This window comes from Triticum aestivum, chromosome 6A, assembly GCF_018294505.1.
Source record: "Triticum aestivum cultivar Chinese Spring chromosome 6A, IWGSC CS RefSeq v2.1, whole genome shotgun sequence".
In the NCBI taxonomy this organism is placed as follows: Eukaryota; Viridiplantae; Streptophyta; class Magnoliopsida; order Poales; family Poaceae; genus Triticum; species Triticum aestivum.
In genome coordinates, this window is record NC_057809.1 from 155,098,665 (window position 1) to 155,109,992 (window position 11,328).

Sequence of the window (11,328 nt, forward strand, 5' to 3'; positions counted from 1 at the left end):
ACTCTGTTTAGTATTTATTTTATTTGTTTTTCCGCATCAGGATTTTTTTAAAAAAGGTGAACCAACCTAACCGGGCCGTGTCCGACTAGGACTCCTGGCCCGGTCGGCCTTTATAAGCCGGGAGGCCCGACCCCGCCAAACCCTAGCCCCGCCGCCTCCCCGCCGTCCCATCCCGCCGTCGCCACCCACCATCCCGTCGGAGCCCCGCCGCCATTGCTCGCCGCCGGGGCCGCCGTCCCGCCGCCCCGCCGTCCCGCCGCCCCGCCGTCGGACCCGATCTCGCCAGAGGTATAACCGCCGCTGCCGCCAGTTTTTGCGAGAAAACCGTTCGGTTTTTTAGAAACCCTAGTTTCGTTTTGTTTAGATCGGTTCATTTTTTTCCGGTTTAGTTAAATAGTGGACGTTCGTCCGTATGTTCGTTTTAACGAACGCTGTTCATTCGTTACCCGTAGACAGCGAACGTTCGTTTGTTAGCCTATTCGTCAGTTTTTCTTTTTCCAGGGTTTTTTCGTGATTATTTTCGAACGCGATTTCTGCCCTAATCTTCGTTCTAGTATATCTTTTCGCTCGTTTATCCGAATCAGGTGAAACAAGCGCCTAGATCTTCGTCTCGAAGCCCTCTTTCCGTTTAACGAACTTGAACAAGATTTTGGTATTGTAAAATTTGACTTTAGTCCAGATTAGTAATCAGATCTTGTTTCTTTCGTAGTTTGAGTTTCGTTGCTCTGTTTGATTTGATTCTTTTTGCAAACCGGAGTTCTTCAGCTGAACTTTCTGGTTAGATCTTCTTATTTGAATTTTAGCCATGCATCTTTGCTTGAGTGCTTATGTATGCTATTGTTTGTCTGTGATAGAATTCCCGGAGTGCGAAGTGTGCTACTATGAGTCTTTAGGATTTGCAGATCGTCAGCAAGGCAAGTAACACTTTGATCATACCCCTTTATTACCCAGTTTTTATGCATTAGTTCAACCCTCACACATTGCATGAGCAGGATCTCTGAACATGTGGGTCTGGGAAGTAGATGATGAGGTAGAACCTGATGTCTACTACACAACCTTCTTCTAGTAGATGTTGTTGGGCCTCCAAGTGCAGAGGTTTGTAGGACAGTAGAAAATTTCCCTGAAGTGGATGACCTAAGGTTTATCAATCCGTGGGAGGTGTAGGATGAAGATGGTCTCTCTCAAGCAACCCTGCAATCAAATAACAAAGAGTCTCTTGTGTCCCCAATAGACCCAATACAATGGTAAATTGTATAGGTGCGCTAGTTCGGCGAAGAGATGGTGATACAAGTGCAATATGGATGATAGATATAGGTTTTTGTAATCTGAAAATATAAAAACAGAAAGGTAACTAATGATAAAAGTGAGCACAAACGGTATTGCAATGCACTGAAACAAGGCCTAGGGTTCATACTTTCACTAGTGCAAGTTCTCTCAACAATAATAACATAATTGGATCATATAACTATCCCTCAACATGCAACAAATAGTCACTCCAAAGTCACTAATAGCGGAGAGCAAACGAAGAGATTATGGTAGGGTACGAAACCACCTCAAAGTTATCCTTTCTGATTGATCTATTAAAGAGTCCGTTGTAAAATAACACGAAGCTACTCTTTCCGTTCAATCTATCACAGAATTCATACTAGAATAACACCTTAAGACACAAATCAACCAAAACACTAATGTCACCGAGATACTCCAATGTCACCTCAAGTATCCGTGGGTATGATTATACGATATGCATCGCACAATCTCAGATTCATCTATTCAACCAACACAAAGAACTTCAAATAGAGCCCCAAAGTTTCTACCAGAGAGTCAACACGAAAACGTGTGCCAACCCCTATGCATAAGTTCACGAGGTCACAGAACTCGCAAGTTGATCAGCAAAACGAACATCAAGTGGATCACGTGATATACCATTGCCACCACAGATAAGCACGTGCAAGACATACATCAAGTGTTCTCAAATCCTTAAAGACTCAATCCAATAATACAACTTCAAAGGGAAAACTCAATTCATCACAAGAGAGTAGAGGCGGAGAAACATCATAAGATCCAACTATAATAGCAAAGCTCGCGATACATCAAGATCGTGCCGACTCAAGAACACGAAAGAGAGAGAGAGAGAGAGAGAGAGATCAAACACATAGCTCCTGGTACACACCCTCAGCCCCGAGGGAGAACTACTCCCTCCTCGTCATGGAGAGCGCCGGGATGATGAACATGGCCACCGGAGAGGGATTCCCCCCTCCGGCAGGGTGCCGGAACGGGTCTAGATTGGTTTTCGATGGCTACAGAGGCTTCTGGCGGCGGAACTCCTGATCTATTCTGCTCCTTGATGTTTTTAGGGTATATGGACATATATAAGCGAAATGAGTCGGTCATGGGAACCACGAGGGGCCCATGAGGGTGGGGGCGTGCCCAGGGGGGTAGGGCGCGCCTCCCTGCCTCGTGGCTTCCTCGAAGCTTCCCTGACGTCTACTCCAAGTCTCCTAGATTGCTTCCGTTACAAAAATAAGTCTCCCGAAGGTTTCATTCCATTTGGACTCCGTTTGATATTCCTTTTCTTCGAAACACTGAAATAGGCAATAAAACAACATTTTGGGATGGGCCTCCGGTTAATAGGTTAGTCCCAAAAATAATATAAAAGTGTATAATAAAGCCCATAAACATCCAAAACGGGTAATATAATAGCATGGAACAATCAAAAATTATAGATACGTTGGAGACGTATCAAGCATCCCCAAGCTTAATTCCTACTCATCCTCGAGTAGGTAAATGATAAAAACAGAATTTTTGATGTGGAATGCTACCTAACATATTTATCAATGTAATCTTCTTTATTGTGGCAAGAATATTCAGATCCGAAAGATTCAAGACAACAATTTATTGACATAATAATAATAATACTTCAAGCATACTAACAAAGTAATCATGTCTTCTCAAAATAACATGGCCAAAGAAAGCTATCCCTACAAAATCATATAGTCTGGCTATGCTCTATCTTCATCACACAAAATATTTAAATCATGCACAACCCCGAGACAAGCCAAGCAATTGTTTCATACTTTTGATGTTCTCAAACTTTTTCAATCTTCACGCAATACATGAGCGTGAGCCATGAACATAGCACTATGATGGAATAGAATGGTGGTTGTGGAGAAGAGAAAAAAGGATAAGATAGTCTCACATCAACTAGGCGTATCAATGGGCTATGGAGACGCCCATTAATAGATATCAATGTGAGCGAGTAGGGATTGCCATGCAATGGATGCACTAGAGCTATAAGTGTATGAAATCTCAACAAAAGAAACTAAGTGGGTGTGCATCCAACTTGCTTGCTCACGAAGACCTAGGGAAGTTTGAGGAAGCCCATCATTGGAATATACAAGCCAAGTTCTATAATGTAAAATTCCCACTAGTATATGAAAGTGACATAATGAGAGACTCTCTATCATGAAGATCATGGTGCTACTTTGAAGCACAAGTGTGGTAAAAGGATAGTAACATTGTCCCTTCTCTCTTTTTCTCTCATTTTTTTGTTTGGGCCTTCTCTTTTTTATGGCCTCTTTTTTTTTATTTTTAGTCCGGAGTCTCATCCCGACTTGTGGGGGAATCATAGTCTCCATCATCCTTTCCTCACTGGGACAATGCTCTAATAATGATGATCATCACACTTCTTTTTACTTACAACTCAAGAATTACAACTCAATACTTAGAACAAAGTATGACTCTATATAAATGCCTCCAATGGTGTACCGGGATGTGCAATGACTCATGAGTGACATGTATGAAAGAATTATGAACGATGGCTTTGCCACAAATACGATGTCAACTACATGATCATGCAAAGCAATATGACAATGATGGAGCGTGTCATAATAAACAGAACGGTGGAAAGTTGCATGGCAATATATCTCGGAATGGCTATGGAAATGCCATAATAGGTAGGTATGGTGGCTGTTTTGAGGAAGGTAAATGGTGGGTTTATGGTACCGGCGAAAGTTGCGCGGTACTAGAGAGGCTAGCAATTGTGGAAGGGTGAGGGTGCGTATAATCCATGGACTCAACATTAATCATAAAGAACTCACATACTTATTGCAAAAATCTATTAGTTATCGAAACAAAGGGGGATAGATTGGTAGGAAAAGACCATCGCTCGTCCTCGACCATCACTCATAAGGAAGGCAATCAATAAATAAATCATGCTCCGACTTCATCACATAATGGTTCACCATACGTGCATGCTACGAGAATCACAAACTTCAACACAAGTATTTCTCAAATTCACAACTAATCGACTAGCATGACTCTAATATCACCATCTCCATATCTCAAAACAATCATCAAGTATCAAACTTCTCTTAGTATTCAATGCACTTATATGAAAGTTTTTATTACGCCTAAAAGCAAATTGCCATGTTGTTCTAAAGGACTCTTAAGATAATATAAGTGAAGCATGAGAGATCAATTATTTATATAAATAAAACCACCACCATGCTCTAAAAGATATAAGTGAAGCTCGAGAGAAAAAACTATATAGCTCAAAAGATATAAGTGAAGCACATAGGGTATTCTAATAAATTCTAATTCATGTGTCTCTCTCTCTCTCAAAAGGTGTGTACAGCAAGGATGATTGTGGTAAACTAAAAAGCAAAGATTCAAATCACACAAGACGCTCCAAGCAAAACACATATCATGTGGCGAATAAAAATATAGCTCGAAGTAAAGTTACCACTAGACAAAGACGAAAGAGGGGATGCCTTCCGGGGCATCCCCAAGCTTAGGATTTTTGGTGTCCTTGGATTTTACCTTGGGGTGCCTTGGGCATCCCCAAGCTTAGGCCCTTGCCACTCCTTCTTCCATAATCCATCAAATCTTTGCCCAAAACTTGAAAACTTCACAACACAAAAGTTAACAGAAAATCTCGTTAGCTCCGTTAGCGAAAGAAAACAAAACAACACTTCAAGGTACTGTAATGATGTAACATCCCAAATTTTCAATTTGGAATGTTATACATTAGATCATCAATGCATATCATATTTTATTTTGCATTTTGGTTGATCCTAGAAATTCTATGCAACTCAATGACCTACGGAGAGAGTTGGGGATTTCGATATTTTCATATTTGAGTTCTCTCAAATTTTGAGAATAGGATCATTTGATTTTATTTATTTTATCATCAATTATTTCTATTACAAAAATATGAGAGAGGGAATAAAATGACTTTCCCAAAATAAAGAAATATTGAGGATTTAATAATAAAATCAAATAAGATTTTATTTCGGAGTTTTTCGGTGTTTTATTTGAATTTAGGAAAAAAATTCGTTTTTCACAATTGCATTTAGGTCCCAAATAAATGTTCACCATGTGAGGCTCGATTATAGAAGCCCGTAAAATTTTATTTCGGAATTTTTGGAGCCCGTTTAGTATTTCTTTTTATTTTTTTTTCTTTCGAGCGAAAAAAACGCCGCACGCTGACTGGGCCAAGGCCCAGCCGACGGCCCACCCCGCCGCCTGCCGTCTCCCTCCACGAGACCGGAGCCGCGCCGCCGCCCGAGTCCGGCTCGGAGCCGCCGCCGTGCCCCCTCCCCCAAGGCACCACACCCCTCCCTCTCTTAAATACCGCCCCCCCCCCGCCGCCCTTCCTCTCTTAAATACCCCCCCTCCCCCGCCCCCACCCCCCGCCGCCCTCACCTCACCCCGCCCCGCCCCGAGCCGCCCGCCGAGCCGCCGCAGCCGCCCCGCCGCCTGCGCTGCTGCTGCCGCCGCTGCTACTGCCGCACGCCGCCGCCGCTACCGCGCCCCCCGCCGCCCCGCATAGCCCCCGCCGCCGCCGGAGCCCCGCCCCGCCCGCCGGAGTGCCTCGCCGGAGGTATAGCCGCCGCCGTTCGCCGTTCAGTTTTTTTTTAAAAACCGCCTCGGTTATTTTTTTTGAAACCCTAGATCGGTTTATATTTTTTCTAGGGTTTATTTAATTAGTGAACGTTCACCGATTAACTGTTCGTCAATTTTTTTTCGGATTAAATCCACGATTTCTCTGATCGCGATTCCTGATCCGATTTTCATTTTAGTTTAACTTTTCGCTCGTTTATCGGAATCAGGCGATTCAAGCGCCTATAGTTTCGTCTCGAAACCCTCTATCCGTCTAACCAAATTAAACAAGATTTTGCTACTGTAAAATTTGGCCTATATCCAAATTACTAGAATGAAGTTGTTTTCTTTCACCATTTGACATTCATTGCTTCGTTCGATTTGATTCTTTTTGCCAACCGGAGTTCTTAAGTTGAACCTTCTGGTTAGACCTCTTATTTGAGTTTTACCTGTGCATTAGATGAGTACTTATTGTATGCTTGTTTGTTTGTGATAGAGTATCCGTAGTGCGCCGCCTGTTACTTCGAATCGCTAGGTTTCCCGGATCATCAGCAAGGCAAGTAACACTTTGATCATACCTTCTCTACTACCCAGTTTTATTGCATTAGATAAGTCCTCACACATTGCATGATTAGGATCTAATTAAATTGTGGGATGGGAAGTAGATGAGGTAGTACCTATTACCTGTTTATTATCAAACCCTTGGGAGTTACTTCTACGTTTGCTTATTATGCCATGCTATGCTAGTAGACGTGGTTTGGGTGAGTGAAATCCATGACAGATGTGACATTGTTAATTAATGGTTTATCTAAGGTGGCAACTTAAACACACATCTGGGTGGATTAAGGCACCTGGGTATTCCAGGACTTGCCTGTTTTCTTTTGGACCGCCACCCAGGCTCAAAGGGATCATAAGATTATTCATACTAGAAACTTCCGTGTGCAGCCACAAGCTATTATGAGCTCTAGCATAGTTGACTAAGTTGTGCGAACTCTTACAGTGGTAGACTAGCAGATGTAGGGGATGTAGGTGGTACGGTCTACCCGATCGTAAGGTGCTAGCGCTTCTGAAAGACTATGTCTCGGTCATCCGTCTTCTCAAACACCGCGTAGTGCAAGAAACCAAACAGAGGCGATCGAGTCTTGTGGGGAAAAGTGTGCAAACCTCTGTAGAGTGTAATACACTAATCATGGTTAGCCGTGTCCCCGGTTATGGACATCTTGAGTATCTAGTACTTGGATTATCATGTGAATCTCAACATGTTACTCTAAAATTAATTTTGTTGGGTTATGTTTAATGATGATGCTTAATTGGGACTAAGAATGCTGTCAACCATTCTCAATGTTTAACAACTACCATGATAGTTAAATAAATTTATTCGTTTGAAGTAGGGAAAAATTGGCTTTACGCAAAACTGTAACCATAGAGCTTTCCACCAGCCAAATATGCATATAGTATAGCTGTTTCATTCCATTATTCTCTATGTGTTACCTTGCCAGCATATTCCATGTGCTGACGTGTTTCGGGCTGCAACGTTAATGTTGCAGACTTTTCAGACGACGATTAAGGAGTTTTTAGGTCGTGGTTCTATACTCAGTGATGCCGTTGGAGTTGATGGACTCACTTATCTTCCAAGCCTTCCGCTATTATCATTATTAGATGGCCTTAAGCCATATTTATTGTAATAGTTCTCTTTGGAGACACTCGATGTAATAAGTGTGAGATTGCTACTCTGCTATAAATCCTCCGAGTATTGTGTGGTGTCAGCATTACTGATCTAGGGATGACACCGGAGCACAGAGATCAGACTGTTTGAGGTCTGGTCACTACAAATGAACTCATTATTTATTTATATTGGTGTTAAACCTACTGTATTACAACTTCTCTATGGTTTATAAAATCTTTTACTAGCCATAGATTCATCAAAATAAGCAAACAACACACGAAAAACAGAATCTGTCAAAAATAGAACAGTTTGTAGTAATCTGTGACTAACGCAAACTTCTGGAACCCCCCAAAATTCTAAAATAAATTTCTGGACATGAGGAATTTATCTATTAATCATATGCAAAAATAATTAACTAATTATCACTCCCCAATAAAAAATGGCAGCAATTCTCATGAGCGCTAAAGTTTATGTTTTTTAGAGCAAGATCAAAAAACTTTCCCCAAGTCTTCCCAGCGGTTCTACTTGTAACAAACACTAATTAAACACAAAAAACACAACCAAAACAGAGGCTATATGAATTATTTATTAATAAACAGGAACAAAAATCAAGGAACAAAAATAAAATTGGGTTGCCTCCCAACAAGCGCTATCATTTAACGCCCCTAGCTAGGCATGATGCTTTCGATGATGCTCGCATAAAAGATAAGAATTGAAACATAAAGAGAGCATCATGAAGAATATGACTAGCACATTTAAGTCTAACCCACTTCCTATGCATAGGGATTTTGTGAACAAACAACTTATGAGAACAATAATCAACTAGCATAGGAAGGCAAAACAAGCATAACTTTAAAACTTTATGCACATAGAGAGGAAACTTGATATTATTGCAATCCCTACAAGCATATATTCCTCCATCATAATAATTTTCAGTAGCATCATGAATGAATTCAACAATATAACCATCACATAAATCATTCTTTTCATGATCTACAAGCATGGAAAATTTACTATTCTCCTCATAAGCAAAATTCTTCTCAATCGGAATAGTGGGAGTATCATAAGAAACTCGAATACTATAAATTGTTTCCACATTAAAAAAGTAATGTTCAGAAAAAGGGTAATCATAATCATGACAAGTTTTATAAATATAATTGTCGGTGTCAAAACCGGCGGATCTCGAGTAGGGGGTCCCGAACTGTGCGTCTAGGCGAATGGTAATAGGAGGCGGGTGACACGATGTTTACCCAGGTTCGGGCCCTCTTGATGGAGGTAATACCCTACGTCCTGCTTGATTGTTCTTGATAATATGAGTAGTACAAGAGTTGATCTACCACGAGATCGAAGAGGCTAAACCCTAGAAGCTAGCCTATGGTATGATTGTTGTTCTTAGTCCTACGGACTAAACCCTCCGGTTTATATAGACATCGGAGGGGGCTAGGGTTACACAGAGTCGGTTACAAGGAAGGAGATCTATATATATCCGTATTGCCAAGCTTGCCTTCCACGCCAAGGAGAGTCCCATCCGGACACGGGATGAAGTCTTCAATCTTGTATCTTCATAGTCCAATAGTCCGGCCAAAGGATATAATCTGGCTGTTCGGATACCCCCTAATCCAGGACTCCCTCAGTAGCCCCTGAACCAGGCTTCAATGACGATGAGTCCGATGTGTAGATTGTCTTCGGCACTGCAAGGCGGGTTCCTCCTACGAATACTTCATAGAAGATTTTGAACACGAGGATCATGTCCGACTCTGCAAAACAAGTTCCACATACAACCGTAGAGAGAATAATATTTTCACAAATCTAATCTGCCGACGCATTCCACAGTGTGACATCACACCACAGCCAGGTCACCATTCGAATCGTTTTTCACAACCAACCTCAGGGTGTTTCGTGAGGCGGTTTCCTTGGCACGTCTTGTCGAAGCAGAGATCGTGTCCCCTTATTACGGGATTCCCATCAATACGGATGTGGGTAACCCAACCGCGCCATCAATTACATCGCTTGGGGGATAAGCGAGTTTTACCAGGCTGGTTGGGGCGCATAGTTTCATCCACCCTTATAAAGGGATAAGGATTCACCTTTTTCTACCCACGCCTTCTTCCTCCTTGCTCATCCATTCTCGCGCACTCGAGCTCCAGCGCCCAAGTCCACATCCTTCTCCTCAACCCTCTCCAAACATGTCCAGAGCGGGAGGCAAGTGGATGGTCTCCTCTGTGACGGAGGGAGACATCAAAAAGATGCGCGGGGCCAGATACTTAGCCGCGGATATTGCGCACCGGCTGCCAGCCACGGGGCAGATCGTCCCTACCCCGGAACCTTACGAAAGGGTGGTTTTCCTCACCCACTTCGTCCGCGGACTGGGGTTTCCTCTCCATCCATTCGTCCGTGGCCTTATGTTCTATTATGGGCTGGACTTCCATGATCTAGCTCCGAATTTCATCCTCAACATCTCGGCGTTCATCGTCGTGTGCGAGGCTTTCCTCCGTGTCCGGCCCCACTTCGGCATGTGGCTGAAGACCTTCAATGTCAAACCGGAGGTAGTAGGCGGCCAACAAGCGGAATGCGGCGGAGCCATGGTGGGTAAAATTCCCAACATTACATGGCTCGAGGGCTCCTACGTGGAGACCATAAAGGGGTGGCAATCGGGGTGGTTCTACATCACCGAGCCACGCGACACCAACTGGGTGGCGGCCCCCGAGTTTCGATCCAGAATCCCCACGCGGCTCACTTCCTGGAAGGAGAAGGGCATGTCCTGGGGCTCATCGGTGGAGCTGGACGGACTCCAGAAGTGTATCCTGAACATGATAGGCAAGAAACTCAAGCTTATCAACATAGTCTAGGTCATGCTCTTCCGCCGGATCCTCCCGTGTCAACAACGGGCTTTCAACTTATGGGAGTTCGACCCGGCCCAGCACCAGACTCTAAGCGAGCTCTTCGACATGACACATAAGGACGTCTGGAAGGTGGTGTTCAAGGGCGCCGAGGTCCCCGCTCCCCTTACCGAGGACCGCGGGCTAAGCGCGACGCGCCCTGCGAATCCGGTAAGTTCTGTACATCTCATAGGGTATTTATTTTCCATAGTTTAACCATGTGCGGGGTCTGAGCTCCCATGCCTTTGATAGGACTGGGTGGAGACACTGGAGCAGATTGACTGTCCGGCCCCTCTGCCCAAAGACCCTACAGACGCTCTCCTGACGGAGATGCGGACTCCGGCTCCTTATGAGGTGCCAGAGAAGAATATCAAGAAGAAGGCCACGGGAACCCGAAAGAGTTCCCGACGCTAGGTGGTATCGGACTCATCGTCCGATAACTCCGAGACGCACTCATCCTGTGAAAACGAGGAGGAGGAAGATGATGGTTCTCCCCCTCCAGCCGGGGGAGACAGGAAAAGGAAGGCCGCCCCAACCGGGGAGGCCGGAAGGTCCAAGAAGGGAAGGACTCTCCTTCTGGACTATTCCACCACCGCCGCCGACAGCGAAGACGAGTGGTTACTCAGGGCCACGCCCCTGGCGAAGTCGTAAGTATTTGGATACCAGAGTAACTCATAGCATACTTTTATTGCATTGCTTCTCCTAACGTCGAATATGATCATGCAGTCCACCCCGAGCCCTCATCGACGTATCCTCGTCGGACGGTTCCTTGGACTCGTCGGATATGAATAGCGAGTCACTTCCAACCGCCTCCTCTCCTCGCCCTACGGACAATGTCGAGGTATTGTCTCAAGGGGCACCGAACTGAGGGAGGTAGTCCTGGAGGCGCCTCAAGGCGACCTT